An 18760-nucleotide genomic window follows, 5' to 3' on the forward strand; every position below is an offset into this window, starting at 1 on the left:
TCCTGTCATTATGATGCTGGCTGGTTATTTTGCCTGTTAGTTCATGCAGTTTCTTCATAGTGTCAATGGTCTTTACAATATAGTGTGTTTTTGCAGTGGCTGGTACTGATTTTTCCTTTCCATATTTAGTGCTTCCTTCAGGAGCTCTTGTAAGGCAGGCCTGGTGGTGACAAAATATCTCAGCATTTGCTTGTCTGTAAAGGATTTCATTTCTCCTGTGTTTATGGAGCTTAGTTTGGCTGGATATGAAATTCTGGTTTGAAAATTCTTTTCTTTAAGAATGTTGAATATTGGCCCCCACTCTCTTCTGGCTTGTAGTGTTTCTGCAGAGAGATCTGCTGTTAGTCGGATGGGCTTCCCTTTGTGGGTAACCCGACCTTTCTCTCTGGCTGCCCTTAACATTTTTTCCTTCATTTCAACCTCGGTGAATCTGACAATTATGTGTCTTGGGGTTGCTCTTCTCAAGGATTATCTTTGTGGTGTTCTCTGTATTTTCTGAATTTGAATGTTGGCCTGTCTTGCTAGGTTGGGGAAGTTCTCCTGGATAATATCCTGAACACTTTTCCAACTTGGTTCCATTCTCTCCATCACTTTCAAACAATGGGGAAAGGATTCCCTATTTAATAAATGGTGTTGGGAAAACTGGCTAGCCATATGCAGAAAGCTGAAACTGGACCCCTTCCTTACACCTTATACAAAAATTAACTCAAGATGGATTAAAGACTTAAATATAAGCCCTAAAACCATAAAACCCCTAGAAGACAACCTAGGCAATACTATTCAGGACATAGGCATGGGCAAAGAATTCATGACTAAAACACCAAAAGCAATGGCAACAAAAGCCAAAATTGACAAATGGGATCTAATTAAAGTAGAGAGCTTCTGCACAGCAAAAGAAACTATCGTCAGAGTGAACAGGCAACCTACAGAACGGGAGAAAATTTTTGCAATCTATCCATCTGACAGGGCTAATATCCAGAATCTACAAGGAACTTAAACAAATTTACAAGAAAAAAACAAACAAATCCTTCAAAAAGTGGGTGAAGGATATAAACAGACATTTCTGAGAAGAAGACATTTATGCAGCCAACAAACATATGAAAAAAAAAAAAAACTCATCCTCATTGGTCGTTAGATAAATGCAAATCAAAACCACAATGAGATACCGTCTCATGCCAGTTAGAATGGCAATCATTAAAAAGTTAGGAAACAACAGATGCTGGAGAGGATGTTGAGAAATAGGAACACTTTTACAATGATGGTGGGAGTGTAAATTAGTGCATCCATTGTGGAAGACAGTGTGGCGATTCCTCAAGGATCTAGAACTAGAAATACCATTTGACTCAGCAATTCCATTACTGGGTATATACCTAAGGATTATAAATCATTCTACTATAAAGGCATATGCACAAGTATGTTTACTATAGCACTATTCACAATAGCAAAGACTTGGAACCAACCCAAATTCCCATCAATGATAGACTGGATAAAGAAAACGTGGTTCATATATACCACAGAATACTATGCAGCCATAAAAAAGGATGAGTCCTTGTCCTTTGCAGGGACATGGATCAAGTTGGAAACCATCACTCTCAGCAAATTAACACAGGAAGAGAAAATCAAACACCACATGTTCTCACTGATAAGTGGGAGATGAGCAATGAGAACACATGGACACAGGGAGGGGAACATCACACACTAGGGCCTGTCAGTGGGTGGGGAGCTAGGGGAGGGATAGCATTAGGAGAAATACCTAATGTAGATGAGTTGATGGGTGCAGCAAACCAGCATGGTACGGGCATGCCTATGTAACAAACCTGTACGTTCTGCACATTTATCCCAGAACTTAGAGTATATCAATAATAAAAAAAGAGATTAAGTAAAAAAAAAAAAATAAAAAGAAAGAAAGAAAGAAAAGAAAAGGAGAGGTAGGTAAAAGAGAGAGAGGAAAGAAAACTAGTATTTGTAGTTATCCTACTCTAAAAAAACTACTATTCAACTAAGACAACTAAGAAAAATATATTCCAGTAAAAAAATTTTAAAATTACATTATAAGGGTGAATAGGACTATTTAAATAATCTGTACTTTAATTAATAATCCAGATTAGTACAATTTTTTTAAAATCCAGATTAATATTAGACCTCTTTTAGAATTTGTCTAGCAGGTTTTCCAGTTTCCACCAGAAAACCCCATAAAAATACTTATCTATTGGGTTATCCTGCTAGATAAAAATCTTAGAAAGCTCTAACATTTATCTGAATTTTTAAAAAAGGCAAATTGTAGAATCTAAGGAGCAGTTATCTTAATATGTCTTCTATTCATATCAATGGCAGGTGTGTGTGGCAAACTTTTCTCTTCTCCAGATGTTTGTGTCCTGATCAACCCTTGTTTTCTTTATGGTCAAATCAGTGTCTTCAGCAGGCACTCTGCATAGAATCACTGGTTTCAGAACATGATGCCCTGTCCTATTCAAAGGAAGAGTCTCATTTGGAGAAACACTAATAATTTTGGCTAAATAGCTAATACTAATTAACTTAAAAATATTTGGCTGTGACTTTTATTTAAACATTAAAAAAGAGTTAAAGCAATATATGAATATGGTAAAAAAAAATTCAAATAGTATCGAGCAAAGTTAAATGAAAAGTAAAATCCCCTTTTCTTTACCCCCAATCCTAGCTCCTCTTCTGAAAAATAAACGATAGTTTCCTTTTCATTCTTTGAAACTAGGAAAAAAAGGAAAGAAGGCAGGAATGAAGGAGAGAAATAAGGAGCAAGAAAGTTGTACACAATGGGATTATTCTGTACACTCCTTGGCATTTTGGTATATTTGTCCTAAAGTAGTTCTTGGAATCTGTTCCCAATGAATGTATTTGGATCATTCTTTCAAAGTCTGTAATATGATAATTTTTGAATGTATAGAAAATTACAAAGTTTGGTACATAGCACCCATATGCCCCGTCTTGATTAAAATTATCAATGTTTTGCCCTATTTGATGATTTTATCTTTCAATCATCTATGTAGCTTTTTTTTTCTGAATAATTGCAATGTAAACTGCAGATATCATGACACTTCACTCTAAAATCCATCAGCACTTAGTGCTTAAAACTGAGAACAGCATCTCGTATAGCCATTTCTGTATCTAACAAAATTAATAATTATCAAATATAACAATAATAATACCCAGTGACTACCAAAATGCATCCAATTATTTCCCAATTGTCATCAACTGATTTCTGTAGAACTTGTATTTCATTAATGATGACATCTTGAATTTGTATATCAAGTTTTTAAAATCTCTGATAATCTAGAACAATGAGCTCCTTCATACTTTTTTTTTTTTATTATTATACTTTAAGTTCTAGGGTACATGTGCATAACATGCAGGTTTGTTACATATGTATACTGATGCCATGTTGGTGTGCTGCACCCATCAACTCGTCAGCACCCATCAATTCATCATTTATATCATGTATAACTCTCCAATGCAATCCCTCCCCCCTCCCCCCTCCCCATGATAGGCCCCAGTGTGTGATGTTCCCCTTCCCGAGTCCCAGTGATCTCATTGTTCAGTTCCCACCTATGAGTGAGAACATGCGGTGTTTGGTTTTCTGTTCTTGTGATAGTTTGCTAAGAATGATGGTTTCCAGCTGCATCCATGTCCCTAAAAAGGACGCAAACTCATCCTTTTTTCATACATTTTTTAAAGATGACAGTGACTTTATGAAGAGATCAACCCTGTTTGGTTGTCTCCTCAGGATGTCATTTAACTTGTTCCTCTACTCCCTCATCTTCTGCATAACTAACCAATATGCCTATATTTCATGCATTGCGGTAAGTGTATTTTGTATATCTAATCTCATTTAATCCTTACAACAACCCAGAGATACTAATTATACTAGTACACCTATTTTACTGATAAGAACATGGAGGTTAGAGAGGTCAATTCAATTCTCTAAGGTCAAATACTGTCTGTGTTCTCTTCCCTGTTCTTTCTACGTATGTCACATATAGTTTTATCTAGTGTCAGAACATTTAGAGTTGGAAAACACTTAATTTTACATATCAAGAAAAAGATGCCCAGAGAGACCAACTGTGTGATATGGCTAGTCATGTAATTATTTAGTACATAATTTTCAAATGCAAAAAGCACTTAATGAGCTGGTGTCACCATGAAAGGTCAGCTGGCTTCTCACAGGGTGGCATTACACTTGTAAATCTGCCAAGGTATAAAGCAGTGTTTACAAAGTGTGGCATACAAGGTAATTTTTGATCCACGCACGAAAAATTTTTATTTCTGTAATAATTTATTCTAATGCATCTTAGGGAAATAACATAACTAGTTCACTGACCTCAGATATTAATCTTTAATCTGAGGCTCAGTTTAAAAAAGGGGTGAGTTAATTTAGAGAAAAATGTTAATAAAACAATGGTTCAGAGGGTATTATTATATTTAGAGCAATAAAATTATGACAGAAGAAAATGAATCCATAGAGGACCTTATTTAGGATGAGCTCATGTTAACTTAATTCATGTATGAAAATAGAGTGTATATTTATTAATTCATGATGAGAAATAAAACAGTTGTGTGCACTGGAACTCTATGTGATGAATAAATTATCCGCCCATAGGCTGACCTCAAAATTAAAACAAGGGAAAATTATTTAAATGATTCCAAAGTTTAATAACTTCAGGCCAAATATGTCCAGTTCATCCCTGTTCAAAAAAGTTCTGGCCTTGCCAATGGGACTTTTACACCAAATCTCCTCTGTTAAAATTTACCTATCTCTTAGACATTACAAGATGACTGATTTTCTCTTCTGGTTGATTAGGTATGCTGATATTCAATATTGTTACTGGAAAACCATATCTGAAAATCCATTTTGCTTAAGGAATCATTACATATCTTGGCTCCAATCCATCCTCTGTTGGCTATACAATGTAACTCAGAGAGGCTATTTTTACTTTCCTTATGTCCCATTTATGGTAGGCTCCAAATATTAATGGTAGATACTAGTGACCTTGACCTAGATTGCTAGATTCTGGCACATTTTCTTCTATACCATGTGCCCTATGCAAGTAACTTCCACAGAACAAATAAAATTTCCCACACTAATAAATCTGAAACCTATAAAATTCATGATATGACATATCATCTCACCCCATTGAATACATATATTTTTATTAAAATATAGCCCTTTACTGCTTACAGTTAATACAATGAAGATGGAAGCCTGACAGCTTGCTACCAAAGTCACATAAAGTTTAGAGAATTTACCCCCAGGCCCATGCCTTCACCCTCTACTTTTTTGTTATGTTTACCTAGTTCAGTAATATTAGAGATACAAGTTAATTTGAGTGAATTCTTACAACTATTTATACTCAGACAATGGATTTAAAAATGAGAATTATTAAATCCGCTAGCTTGCTTATCTTTTATTTTTACCATTCTACAGAAATCCTGCTGGTGGCTGTGGATCAAGGTGAAACCTGGAGGCCAAGTAGGTTCATCTTCAAAGTTTGTATCTTAAAAGATTGGCCACATATCCATCTATGATTTGGGTGGAGGTCAAATATATAATCTGAGTTTTTATTGAATGGTACTACAAGCCAAGTTTCCAAATAGGAATAATAACTGTAGAAGCAAATATTCCAACTCTATCTCCTAAAAGTTTACTCTAATAGACCTTAAATGTAATTAAAGTGAAACCATAATGTGTACTGATACACAAAGGTCACTTCCATGTAAAGGGTTTTAGTTTATTCTCTCCAATTCACAATGGAACAACAGGCTGAAAAAGTCATTTGGGGTCAAAAACACAATGTACACTGTTAAGAAAATGAGAGACAAGCCACAGACTGAGAAAAAGTATTTGCAAAACACATATATGACAAAGGACTTTTCACCAGAATATGTAAAGAACTCTCAAATCACAATAATAAAAAAACAATAATCCAATTTGTTAAAATGGGCAACAAAGTAAAATGGACACTTCATCAAATAATTGAGGCAGGTAGAAAACAAGCACATCAAACGTTATTCAAAATTATCAGTCAGCAGAGGAATGCAAATTCAAGTCACAATGAGGTACCACCACACACCTATTAGCATGTCTCATATATTCATGTGAATACTCATAATGGGTTAAAAAGTTTGACAATAGCAAATGCTGACAAGGATGTAGAGCAACTAGCACTTTCACATATGGCTGGTAGGAACACAAATGGGTACAGTCACATCAGAAAATTGTTTGGTAATTTAACATTTTAAAAATTTAGCATATACTTCTCATATGACCCAGTTGTTCCACTCCCAGGTATTTATCCAAAAGAAAAAAAGATATAAGGTCACATAAAACCTGTACACAAATATTTATAGCAGCTTTATTCCTTATTGCAAAAATCTCAAAACATTTCAAATGTCATCAAGTAGAAAAGGGAAAAACAAATTGTTGTACATTCATACAATGGCATACTACTAGCAATAAAGAGGAAGAAACTCCAGAGACATGCAGCAACATGGATGAATCTCAAATGCATAATGCTAGAAGAAAGATGCCAGACTCAAAAAGTTATATATTGTATGATTCAATTTATATGCCATTCCAGAAAAGGCAAACTGATAGAGACAGAAATCAGTTATCCGTTCATTGTCTGGAGGGGATAAAGGGGAGAGGTGGGACTAATTATAAAGGAGCACAAGAAAACTTTTCACAGTAATGGAAATATTCCACATCCTGATTGTGGTGATGCCTACACAGCTGTATAGGTCTGTTAAAATTCACAGGACAATATATTTTTAAAAGCAAACATTATAAAAAAAACTGACACACACACACATTATAGATTAGATAAACTTGAATTATGGAGACCTGAGCCCCGGTGACCCCAAACTGTATTTAGACCAAAGTGCACTATGCTGGGCACTGGAAATAAATGAGGAGGAAAAACACACATAGCCCTTGCCTTACTGGAGCATTCACCTAGGCAGATATTAATGAAATCACTGTGTAAATGTGAAAACATACACTGTGATAATTGCTTTGTGTTTCAAAGAAATCTACCTGAGTGAAGGGTTTTAGGATCAAGAGACTTTGTACCCCTTTCTACTCTCTCCCTCATCTTGTTAGTATGTTAATATGTTAAGAACCCCAAGAGTCTCTGCTGTGACTATAAAGATGCTTAATTGAATATTTACTATATGTATTTGGTTGTGAAATTTTCCTATTAGCATCTTACAGAATATTTAATACTACATGTAAAGAGACAGAGGAATAAATAACCATATTATATTTTTTCAATTTTTAACTTTCCTTATTAAATTGATATTAACAGAAAAATAGCAAACAATCCAAAACCACTAAGAGGGAAAAATATATTTCCCTGTTTTGGTTTTTTTCTAGGTCTTTGGATAAGACAATGAATCAGGAACTAAAAAGAACTGTATTTCTCTCCAGATCTATTTCTGATGAAATCTGCCTGTTTGGCAACATTTTCAGCCTCAAAATACATTATCCAGACATCCAAATTCTTGACATGGAATCATAAAGCAATCTCGACTTTTACTTAATAGGTTTGTTGTCCTATATTGCGGGATGGGACAAATGAGTAAATACATTAATACTGTTGAGTGCAAAGCTTCTTACTGTGAGATAAAGAAGATACACATATTTAATGGAGGAAGGCAGAGAATATGTAAGTAAGTTTGGATTCGAATTAGAGATTTCAGTATTATTTTATTATTTATAAATGTATTATTTAATTTAAAATTTAAAAAATCTTGATATGGGTAAGGTCCACTGTCACTGTAACACTAAAAAATAAATATGGTACTTACTTAAATAGTTTTTATTCTGCTCATGACTAACTTCATGTTTCTTTTCAAATCACCTTCTCTTTTTCTTTTTCCTAACCCCTTTGCTGTACTTTCAGTTGAGCTGAAAATTGTTCCCTTCAAAGTGAAATTGTTTTGGAGTTTTCAGCAAACATTGCTGTGGCTTAGGTTATAGTCTAGGTGAGTCTAGTCGTTGATTCTTCTGTCATCTAGGATGGTTTCTAATTTATATGAGTTAGCTTCAAGTAGAAAGCAGACATTACAAATATCTCTACACACATTACTATAGCCTCATTTTAATGTGCCACACCCAAATATAATTCTGCATCAATGGACAATCATTACATAAGTTAAAGGGGGGCGGGGAAGGAAAAAAAAGCCAGTTTCCAAAGATCAAAAAGAAGAAAATTAATTACAAGTAAATTGCAGAGAAACTATAGTTTGCAATGAGTCATATGGTTAATTATAACATGAGTCTAAAGCTCTCCTTTGACATGGAAAATAAATAATCGGGTATTAGTGGATTTTCCCTTCTGAATGTGAAAATAAATATTAGGGTGTGGGTTGATTTGGCTTAGTGTTTTATATCCAATTTCTTCTTCTGACAGTTGGCCTTTTCAAAATTTTTATTTACACTAATCAAATAATCATAGGAACACATACCTGTTTTGTGTTGCTCCATTAAATACTGCTTGGTCAAGAAAATTTTTTTAGCACATTACATAATATTTAAAAGTACTCCAAATAAAGGAATGACAAAGCTGTTATAAAAGTATTGAACTGGTGAAGGTCAGAATGATTGTTGCCAGGTTAGTACTTCCTCAAAGGTCAGTCATCCATTTTTATTTCTATGGCATTTTGCGACATTTGGAGTTGCAGACTGGTCTATATTTTTTAAAAAATCAAAAAGCACATGACTTAGATTTTAAATTGTTTGAAAGAAAAAGAGGGAAGGGTTTATACTTTTCCAATTTACCTGCACTTTAGTCTGTAGAACTCCAATTTTTTTCCTGAAGTTCAAGGCACCCCCATGACAAGTTATTTGTAGAAAATAAAAAAAATCTATATTTCTCATGATGCATGCCTGAGATTTATTCTCCAATTAGGCCTAGCCCTCTATTCTTTACGGAATGAAATTTGGCCCAAGGGAATGGTAAATACTTTAGGCTGATAGAAAATCACTAGCCAGGCCGGGCGCGGTGGCTCAAGCCTGTAATCCCAGCACTTTGGGAGGCCGAGACGGGCGGATCACGAGGTCAGGAGATCGAGACCATCCTGGCTAACACGGTGAAACCCCGTCTCTACTAAAAATACAAAAAACTAGCCGGGCGAGGTGGCGGGCGCCTGTAGTCCCAGCTACTCCGGAGGCTGAGGCAGGAGAATGGCGTAAAACCCGGGAGGCGGAGCTTGCAGTGAGCTGAGATCCGGCCACTGCACTCCAGCCCCGGCGAAAGAGCAAGACTCTGTCTCAAAAAAAAAAAAAAAAAAAAAAAGAAAATCACTAGCCAGTTGATCAGTTAGGATTGACCGATCTTTATACAGCTATTCAGTAATTTTTTCCATAAAGTAGGTAATTATAGGTTATTTCCTAGTTATAAATACTGGATGCTCCTCATGAACATTCTTCATATGGTTTGATGCAAATAGCATTCTAAAGCAGAAAGAACTTTGCAAAAAGAACAAATAAACTACAAGAAAATAATGCCTCCAAATCCCCCCTTTCAGCATGGCAAACCAAAGAGCTAATCCCACCTATTTAAATCTGTACCTGAAAAGTGATCGGTAGTCATATAATACAGTGGATATAAATTTAAATTTGGGAGTTAGACTGTAGTAAAATTCTAGCTCTAGTTAACTAGTTAACTAGTTGTTTGATCTTGGGCAAGGTACTTAAACTCAGCTTTCTCACAAATAAAACGCTCATGTCTATGTCACAAAGTTGCTTTGAACATTAGCTAAAATATGTAAAATGCTTAGCACAGTGCTGGCATATAAAATACGTGAACTGTTTCGAGTTTCATTTTAACTGAAGTTCCTATGAGTGTTTAGTTACAATTTCCTCTCCTGTTCTTCACCACTCTGTCCTAAGTTACTTTGGAAAACTGTAAGGATGCCTATTAAAGAGAGCTGAAGGTCAGTTCTTGCTTATGAGGGATTTCAATCTTCAGGGGTCAAAGATTAGAATTTCATCAACATGTCTTTCCAGAAAATCTGAGAGAAAGAACTTGGTGGTGAAAATGCATCTGAACTTGCTTACCTGTCAACTCTATTTCCCATTATTTTAACATTTTTAGCATCTTAGTTTAAGGCCTGTTTCTGGAAAACACTCTGGCCATTGCAGATTCTATTATTTTGTTCGGAATATTCTTAGCCCATTGGATCTTGACTTGTCTAAATTATATGCACCCTTCAAAACTGAGATCAGATCAGATGATTTCTCTCCTTTAAGACTTTCCAATACCCCAGAAAAGTATCCATTTTTACTTCACTGGTGTTCTGGTAGCAGTTAATACCATGACTAAAACACTGCCATGTGTTATAGCTACTTGTCTGCATTTTTATCCTGCCTAAAATGTTGAGTCGAAATATTAAATACATCCCTTAAGTCCAGTGAAAACATCTTGCTACACAATATTCACAGTTGGTATTCAATTGAATTTATGTTCAATTAATCAGAAATGACTATGTATTTTCCTCTGTTAATTATTATACTTTAAGTTCTGGGATACATGCGCAGAATGTGCAGGTTTGTTACATAGGTATACATGTGCCATGGTGGTTTGCTGCACCCATCAACCCGTCATCTACATTAGGTATTTCTCCTAATGCTACCCCTCCCTTTGCCCCCCACCAAGCGCTGGTGTGTGATGTTCTCCTCCCTGTGTCCACGTGTTCTCATTATTCAACTCCCACTTATGGGTGAGAACATGCAGTGTTTGGTTTTCTGTTTTTGTGTTTGCTAAGAATGATGGTTTCCAGCTTCATCCATGTCCCTGCAAAGGACATAAACTCATCCATTTTTATGGCTGCATAGTATTCCATGGTATATATGTGCCACATTTTCTTTATCCAGTCTATCATTGATGGGCATTTGGGTTGGTTCTAAGTGTGTGCTTCAAATAAACATATGTGTGCATGTGTCTTTATAGTAGAATGATTTATAATCCTTTGGGGATATACCCAGTAATGGGATTGCTGGATCAAATGGTATTTCTGGTTCTATATCCTTGAGGAATAGCTACACTCTTCCACAATGGTTGAACTAGTTTACAACTCCTGCCAACAGTGTAAAAGTGTTCCTATTTCTCCACATCCTCTCCAGCATCTGTTGTTTCCTGACTTTTTAATGATCGCCATTCTAACTGGCATGAGACGGTATCTCATTGTAGTTTTCATATGACTATGTGTTTTCAAAGCAAATACCTTTTTTTTTTCCTAGTGGGAAGAATGTTAACTACATATAACAATATATTTGAGGAGAATCAAAAGATTTTATAATCTTGACTGTTTCATCTTGAGTCCATGATTACAATTCACACTCTATAGTCATTTTTGTAACTAATAAAATATGTGATGCATTATCTCATTTTGTATCAGATTATACTGACTGCCCTAGGTTCTACCAATGACTAGATACCTTAGAATGTCATCAGGATACCTTTGCTTAACATAATGCTTTTGCATATTTTAATGTTGAATATTAAAATATTATCATAGAAATAATTTTTTAGTTCATCGAAGCTGAGGTGCCATCAATTGTAAGATGCATTTCCTTTTCAGAGATATTAAAATGTACAAATATGTGTATCTTACAAATGATGAAGTATGAAATAATAAACTTCTTAATGGTGGTTCATATTAAGATGCTTATGATTCCAAGTTACAGAAGACTCAACCCAAAATGTCTTAAATGCTAAAAACAATAAGCTGCAGATACAATTTCCTCTGTAGGTTGGTTAATTCGGGCATTAGAAGGTGGCATCATATACTTCGATTTTTAATATATTTCCTCAGGGCGTGGTCTTTTATCCTCATGATTAAACTGCTATAGCTGTAAGATGGCTTACACATCTCCTGGCACCGCTGGCTCACTGAACTCCACATTCAAACATGTTTTTTTTTTCCACGTGTCTCTTTTCATCTGGAAAATCTTTCTCAGAAGTTATCACAACAGACTCAAGGTTCTCTGGCCAGAGCTGGATCACATGGCTTTCCCCAAGTCAATCCCTAGCTGAGGGGATGAAATGATCATCATTGGCTAAAGTGGTTCAGTTTCCAAACTTCTGGGGCTGGTGATACAATTGTCTTTCCCAAGAACATGGACATGTGGAGGAGATTATGTGAACAGTACTGAACTACTGCTAAGAAGAAAAGGGTAACAATTTGAGCAGGTAATGAATGTGTATGATAGAATATGCTTATGTATGTCTCTGTTGATGTATATACTTCTGTATTAGTCCATTCTCATGCTGCTAATAAAGACAGACCCAAGACCGGGTCATTTATAAAGGAAAGCGGTTTAATTGACTCTCAGTTCTGCATGGCTGGGAAGGCTTCAGGAAACATACGATCATGGTGGAAGGGGAAGCAAACACATCCTTCTTCACAAGGCAGCAGCAGTTAGAAGTGCCAAGCAAAGGGAGAAGAGTACCTTATAAAGCCATCAGATCTTGTGAGAACTCACTGACTATCATGAAAACAGCAGCAAGGGGGTAACCACCCCCATGATTCAATTACCTCCTACTGGGTCCCTGCCATTAACACGTGGGGATTACGGGAACTACAATTCACGATGAGATTTGGGTGGGGACACAGCCAAACTATATCAACTTCTAAAGAAAGTTCTTTGCTAAAGTAATATGTTTTGCCTCAGTTGCTTAATCTTTATAACAGACTGCTCTTGGAGTTCCCTTGAAGTGAAAAGAAGTCTTATAAGCAGTGGCAGAAAGGTTCATCAATGACTACTTTCTTCTTAAAAATCCCTCTGATAAAGTAATAACATTTTAATTAAATTGATGGAAAATAACTCATTGGCCAGGCAAGGTGGCTCACGTCTGTAATTCTAGCACTTCGGGAGGCTGAGGTGGAAGGATCACTAGAACTCAGGAGTTCCAGACCAGCCTGGGCAACATATGGAGACCCTGTCTCTGTAAATAAATATATAAGCCAGATGTGGTAGTGAGTGCCTGTAGTTCTAGCTCCTCAAGAGGCTGAAGTGGGAGGATTGCTTGAATCTAAGAGGTCAAGCCTGCAGTAAGCCATAATTGTACCACTGCACTCCAGCCTGGGTGACAACATGAGACCCTGCCTCAAAAAAAAAGAAAGAACTGAAAAATATAAAAGATGGGAACTTCATAAATATCCCAATTGCAGCCAGCATTAAGTATTTTAATACACTGAACTCTCTACTATGAAAATGAAAGAAAGCATCCTTCAGCTTGATGGTGGTGGGAGGGGAATATCTTTTTGAGGCTCTCTGGATGATGATAAGGTTAATAAATTTGCATTTATAGGCTGATTAGTATTAATATTACAAGTTGGTGAATAAGACATTTTCTGACAGATAATGATTTAACAGCCATTGAAAGCCTATTAAATATATGTCAAAAGAATAAATGAATTAAGCCCACATCTAACTAAAAGTTTTAAAAACATGGCACTAAATGGTCCATAAAAAGGACATTTGTTTACAGTATGAGAGCTGAAGCAGGAAGACAGGGCATTACCTTGTTAGGTCTCTGCTGGGAATGTGTGCATTATTGGGTGACTCAAATTTTTCACTGCTCTGTGACTGTGAAAGTGCCACAAGTTGTGGGCACATTTTGGGGTTACAAATTAATCTTAGTAAGTAGGTGAATTTGCAAATATAAAATTTGCAAATTTAAAATTACAAATATAAAATTTACAAATACTGAGCATTGACTGTACTTTCAATCCTATGATGCCTCTGCTTAAAATCACTCATGATTTTGTATTTTGCTAAGAAAAAAATACAATCCCAAATCCTTAAGACAGCCTACGAAGATCTGTATAACTTGACTCCAGCCCCCTCCCTCTGCCTGTTCTCTAGTTACTTTCTCTTGTATACTATGGGTTAGCCACATGGGCTATTTATCAATTCTAGTTACTTTCTCATTGTATTTATGGGTTAGCCACGAGCTATTTAGCAATTCTATGGACATCCCAAGTTTTCCCTACCTGCAGTCTCTCAGATACTTTTTTACATTTTTACCTACACACTGCAATGCCCTTCTCCTCTTTCTCTCCTACACACACGTAACAAATACTGCACACACACTCCTCACACCGTTGGTCCCTCCTTGTCCATCAGATCTCAGCTAATATATTATACTCTTTGCAGACATGATTTTCATAACGATTCACTTTAAAGTTGATCCTTCCTGTTAATATCCTTCATAAGATCCTCTTTGAGCTTTTTAAATAGCTTAATGTGATTAATAGTTAGGTATTTGTTTGTTTAATGTTTATCATTCTTACTAAACTGTAAGTTCTGTGAAAATAGTTCCTTTCTGATGACCAGTGCATACCTATTCCTAACATCATATCTGGCCACTGCAGTGCCTTAATAAATATTAGCTGACTGACTAAATGAATTAACAGTGCTTTTAAAAATTAATTAGTTTTCACTACACAGAAATCTCACACTTGACAACTGGAAGCTGGACAAAACTTACTTATGTGAGACTTAAACCATCTGTATTGGGACTTTTGCATATAAACATGTGTGATAGAATTGTCATAAAATATCTGAAAGATGCCAGTTTATCAAAATCATGAAACCGTTAATATTATTTCTTAATTTGGTTTGTTAACCTTCATGCTTTATTTTCTTTCTGCACAATGTTCTCTCTCTCTCTCTCTGTCTATATATATATATATAGACATATATATATACATATGTTTAAGTCTTTAAAAATATATTCAGATACAGTAGTGTTCTCTCAAAAAGTAGCTATTGGCCGGGCGCGGTGGCTCAAGCCTGTAATCCCAGCACTTTGGGAGGCCGAGATGGGAAGATCACGAGGTCAGGAGATCGAGACCATCCTGGCTAACACAGTGAAACCCCGTTTCTACTAAAAAATACAAAAATACTAGCCGGGCGAGGTGGCGGGCGTCTGTAGTCCCAGCTACTCTGGAGGCTGAGGCAGGAGAATGGCGTGAACCTGGGGGGCGGAGCTTGCAGTGAGCTGAGATCTGCTCACTGTACTCCAGCCTGGGCAACAGAGCGAGACTCTGTCTCCAAAAAAAAAAAAAAAAAAAAAAAGTAGCTATTATGGTCAGGCACTCCACTGGATGTCAAATGAATGAAATAGACCTAGTCCCTGTTCCCATGCAGCTTAATTCTAGTATGTTCTAGTATGTTGGGGGGCAGCCAACAAATGATTATATAAATTTATATATACAGACTATAACAGACTATAAATGATTATACATACATATATAACTGCAAATTGTGATATGTGCTAGAGAGTAAAGTAAAAGTGCTAAGAGGGTATTCAATGCGGAGAGGACCGGGGAGCCAAAAATATTTCTGAGTTGGAGTTGTACTTGTGAGAGCCATCAATAGTATAACCTACAGAATAAAACAAAAATCTAGAAATGCATACTGATAAAAATAAATGAGAGAGAAGAGAAGGATGTTTTTTAACAGAAGAATGTGAACTAATAAATGTATTGGGAATAATGGAATTAGAAAATCATTTGACAACTACCACAGTAATAATTGTTTCAGGCAAAAGTAGTAGGTAGGGTAGGTGAGAAACATTACATTTACAAAATCTCAAAGTATTTTCCCAGAACATCTTTACTAATTAGAAAGAAAAAAAAAGTAACATTAGAGTGCATGAATCTAGCAAAGATTCTTAATCAAATAATCAATGTTAACATCATCAGGAAAGGAAAAAGATATAATTTTCTTCTTGATGTACTGAGAAGGATACAACTCCATTTCTCTGAAATATCCATCAAAATATTAACTGGAATCTAATCATAAGTAACAGACTAACTCTGAGAGACATTCTATTAATACAAAATAAATGAACTGTATTCTTCAAAAACAACAAAGTCTAAGGAATTGCTGTGGGTACTGGAGGTTAAAAAGACATGAAACCAAATATAATATATGATACTGAATTGACCTAGACTAGAACATTTTTTTGTTATGAAGAACATTAGTTGTATAATTAATGAAATTTGACTAAGATCTGTAGATTAGATAGTAGTAATGTTGCACTGTTACCTTTTTTATTTTGATCATGGTTTTGTGGTTATATAAGAAAATGTCTCTGTTTTTGGAAATACATATAGAGGTATCCTGGAATAAAGGCATGTCATATCTGTACTCTCAAAAGGTTCAGAAAAATTTATACATACACGTATCTAATATAGCAAACATGCTAAAATGTCAGTAGTTGAGTACTATGGATGAAATGTACGTGGGAATTCTTTGTCCTGTCTTTGCAATCTTTCTGTAAATCTGAATTTAATAAAAAGCTTAACAAATATTCTCTGGTCCAATATGTCTCTCAGAAATTTTGTATTAGAAGAAATTATTGAAGCATTAGCTGTTAAGAATCCAAAACTGAGTTAATATCTCAAGTAAGGAAGTGAAATAAAGGTTCAAGGAAGAGATTTTCATAGAGAGACAGGTAACGAGAAGGAAAATTAAGTTCTAAAGCATTTTCTACCTTCGCTTCTGTTTGTTTTTGTTGGTTTGTTTTCTGCCATGGTAAAATATGAAGGTTTCCACTTAGATTTACAGGAGAACTAAAGTAAGAGAAAGCCAGGAAGTGGTAAATAAAAACTTTTAATCCAACAGCAAAAGATCCGACAAAACAATAAATGAAGAGAAGCCCATTATAACATTCCTTTTAATTATCTAGATTCAAATATGCTAGAGGCAAAACCATGGGAGGCACTGCATTAAAGAGGAAATCAGGAAGTTGGGCCCAGCTCTTTAATTATTGCCAAGTGGTGTAGAGTAGATTAGAACCTTGATGCCCCCCACTTTCCTCATTAATTAATTAAGTGAATTAGGCTGGGTGATTTTTAAAGATTTAAAACTTTCCTTATGGTTCTAAATTTCTATGATCCCGTACCTCCCAAATTAGAACTGATAAAAGAATGTAGTTAACTAGAAATGTGGGCTAGCCTATTTCTCCAATAAAAGTTTTACAAAGGTTTTTTGTTTTGTTTTACTATATTAACAAGAAAATTCAGTTTCTATGGCAGACACTGCTTGTGGCCTACCTAACACCCCTTTTCATTTCTAATAGAACCCTAATTCTGTATAGGTGGGAGTGGAATAATGGGCTATTCCTTAATCACAATGAGGGTGAATCCTCTCCCAGCTCCAGGGGGTGACTCATAATTGTTTTAAGCAAATTAGGTCTCTTTGCCATTGATAGGTTTAAGAGTGAACATGTGAGTTTTGCCTATAATAAGCCGAAGTTTGCTGAGATGAAACAATTATGAAACATGTTCTTTTCAGATAAAAAGATGGAAACTCACAAGAAGAAAGCATTTCTCCTTAACCCTTCCATTATTTTTTCTGCTTTTAATGTGGATGATGAATGTGATCGTTACAGCTTAGGCAGCTACCTTATGACCACGAGGCTTTAAGTTTAAAAGAGAAAAGCCAACATACAGAGGGTGGGACATAGGAAAACAAAAAATTCCTGGGTGCTTAATGATAGCATGTAGCCACTAGATAAGCTTGAAACTGCCTACTTCCAAAAGTCAAGTTACTTGATGTAATCAAATACTTTTATTTTATAATAGACCATTGTTCGGTTATTATATTTCTTTCAGCCGAAAGCATTCCTAACTGACATGATTGTCTGCTTCAAAGCTTTAAGTAATACATAATCTTTTCAGATAGAGGAGATTTGAATCAATTTAAAGTACTATCAAGAAAAATGTAGCTGTATTTTTTTCTGATTTTATAAGAATTACACCCTAATTTCAAATAACCCAGAAAATACAAGAAAGTTTACAGGGAAAAATAAAGATTCCTGTCAACCAGAATTACCATTAACATTTCAGTATATATTCTTGTTATTTATTTATTTATTTTTTTGAGACAGGGTCTTGCTCTGTCACCTAGACTGTAGTGTAATGGCGTGATCTCGGCTCACTGTAACCTCTGTCTCCTGGGTTCAAGCGATTCTCAGCCTCCTGAGTAGCTGGGATTACAGATATGCACCACCATACCGAACTAATTTTTGTGTTTTTAGTAGAGATGGGGTTTCACCATGTTGGCCAGGCTGGTTTCGAACTCCTGACCTCAAGAGATCCATCCACCTCGGCCTCAGAAAGTGCTGGGATTACAGGTGTGAGCCACCGTACCTGGCATACATTTTATTATATATTCTTCCTACAGAGACACAGATGTGCACGCTTTTGCATGCATGCGCGTGCGTGCTCTCTCTCTCTCTCTCTCTCTCACACACACACACACACACACACACACACACCCTTGCTTAATAGTTTCCCCAGGGCAGTAATTACTGGGTCAAAGTATGGGTGATTTAAATTATTTTTATACAGTTTGCAAAATTGCCCTCTAGAGATGTACTTATCTATCAACATAAGAGTTCCTATTACCACGCTCTTCAGGAGATTTATTCAACATTTGAATCATTACTGCTCTGAAATATTAGATATTCAATCTCCTTTTATTTTTCAGTATTTGATAACCATTATTGTTTAACATTTTCTAAGGATTTATAAACTAAAGTATTCCCTCCTTCTTTCTTTGTAAAGTGCTTTTTGTTTTGTTCTGTTATTCTACTGAATGCTTATCTTGAGCTTCCTGACCATGAATAACTCATAAATGTTGAGTGGTATATGTCAGAATGCACATAGCACAGTCTCAACAGTCAATCTATCTGTGTGCTGGGTTCAA

The 18760-nt window shown here is 35.7% G+C and overlaps 1 non-coding gene across 1 annotated transcript; it reads left to right on the forward strand.

Moving 5' to 3' along the window:
* Nucleotides 1-2131: 2131 nt before the first annotated feature.
* Nucleotides 2132-2193, forward strand: LOC117095482. The gene has a single exon (XR_004442021.1). It is a non-coding gene; the product is annotated as a U7 small nuclear RNA (small nuclear RNA).
* Nucleotides 2194-18760: the final 16567 nt, after the last annotated feature.

The sequence above is a fragment of the Trachypithecus francoisi genome, unplaced genomic scaffold (assembly GCF_009764315.1).
Source record: "Trachypithecus francoisi isolate TF-2019V2 unplaced genomic scaffold, Tfra_2.0 Lachesis_group13, whole genome shotgun sequence".
NCBI lineage: Eukaryota > Metazoa > Chordata > Mammalia > Primates > Cercopithecidae > Trachypithecus > Trachypithecus francoisi.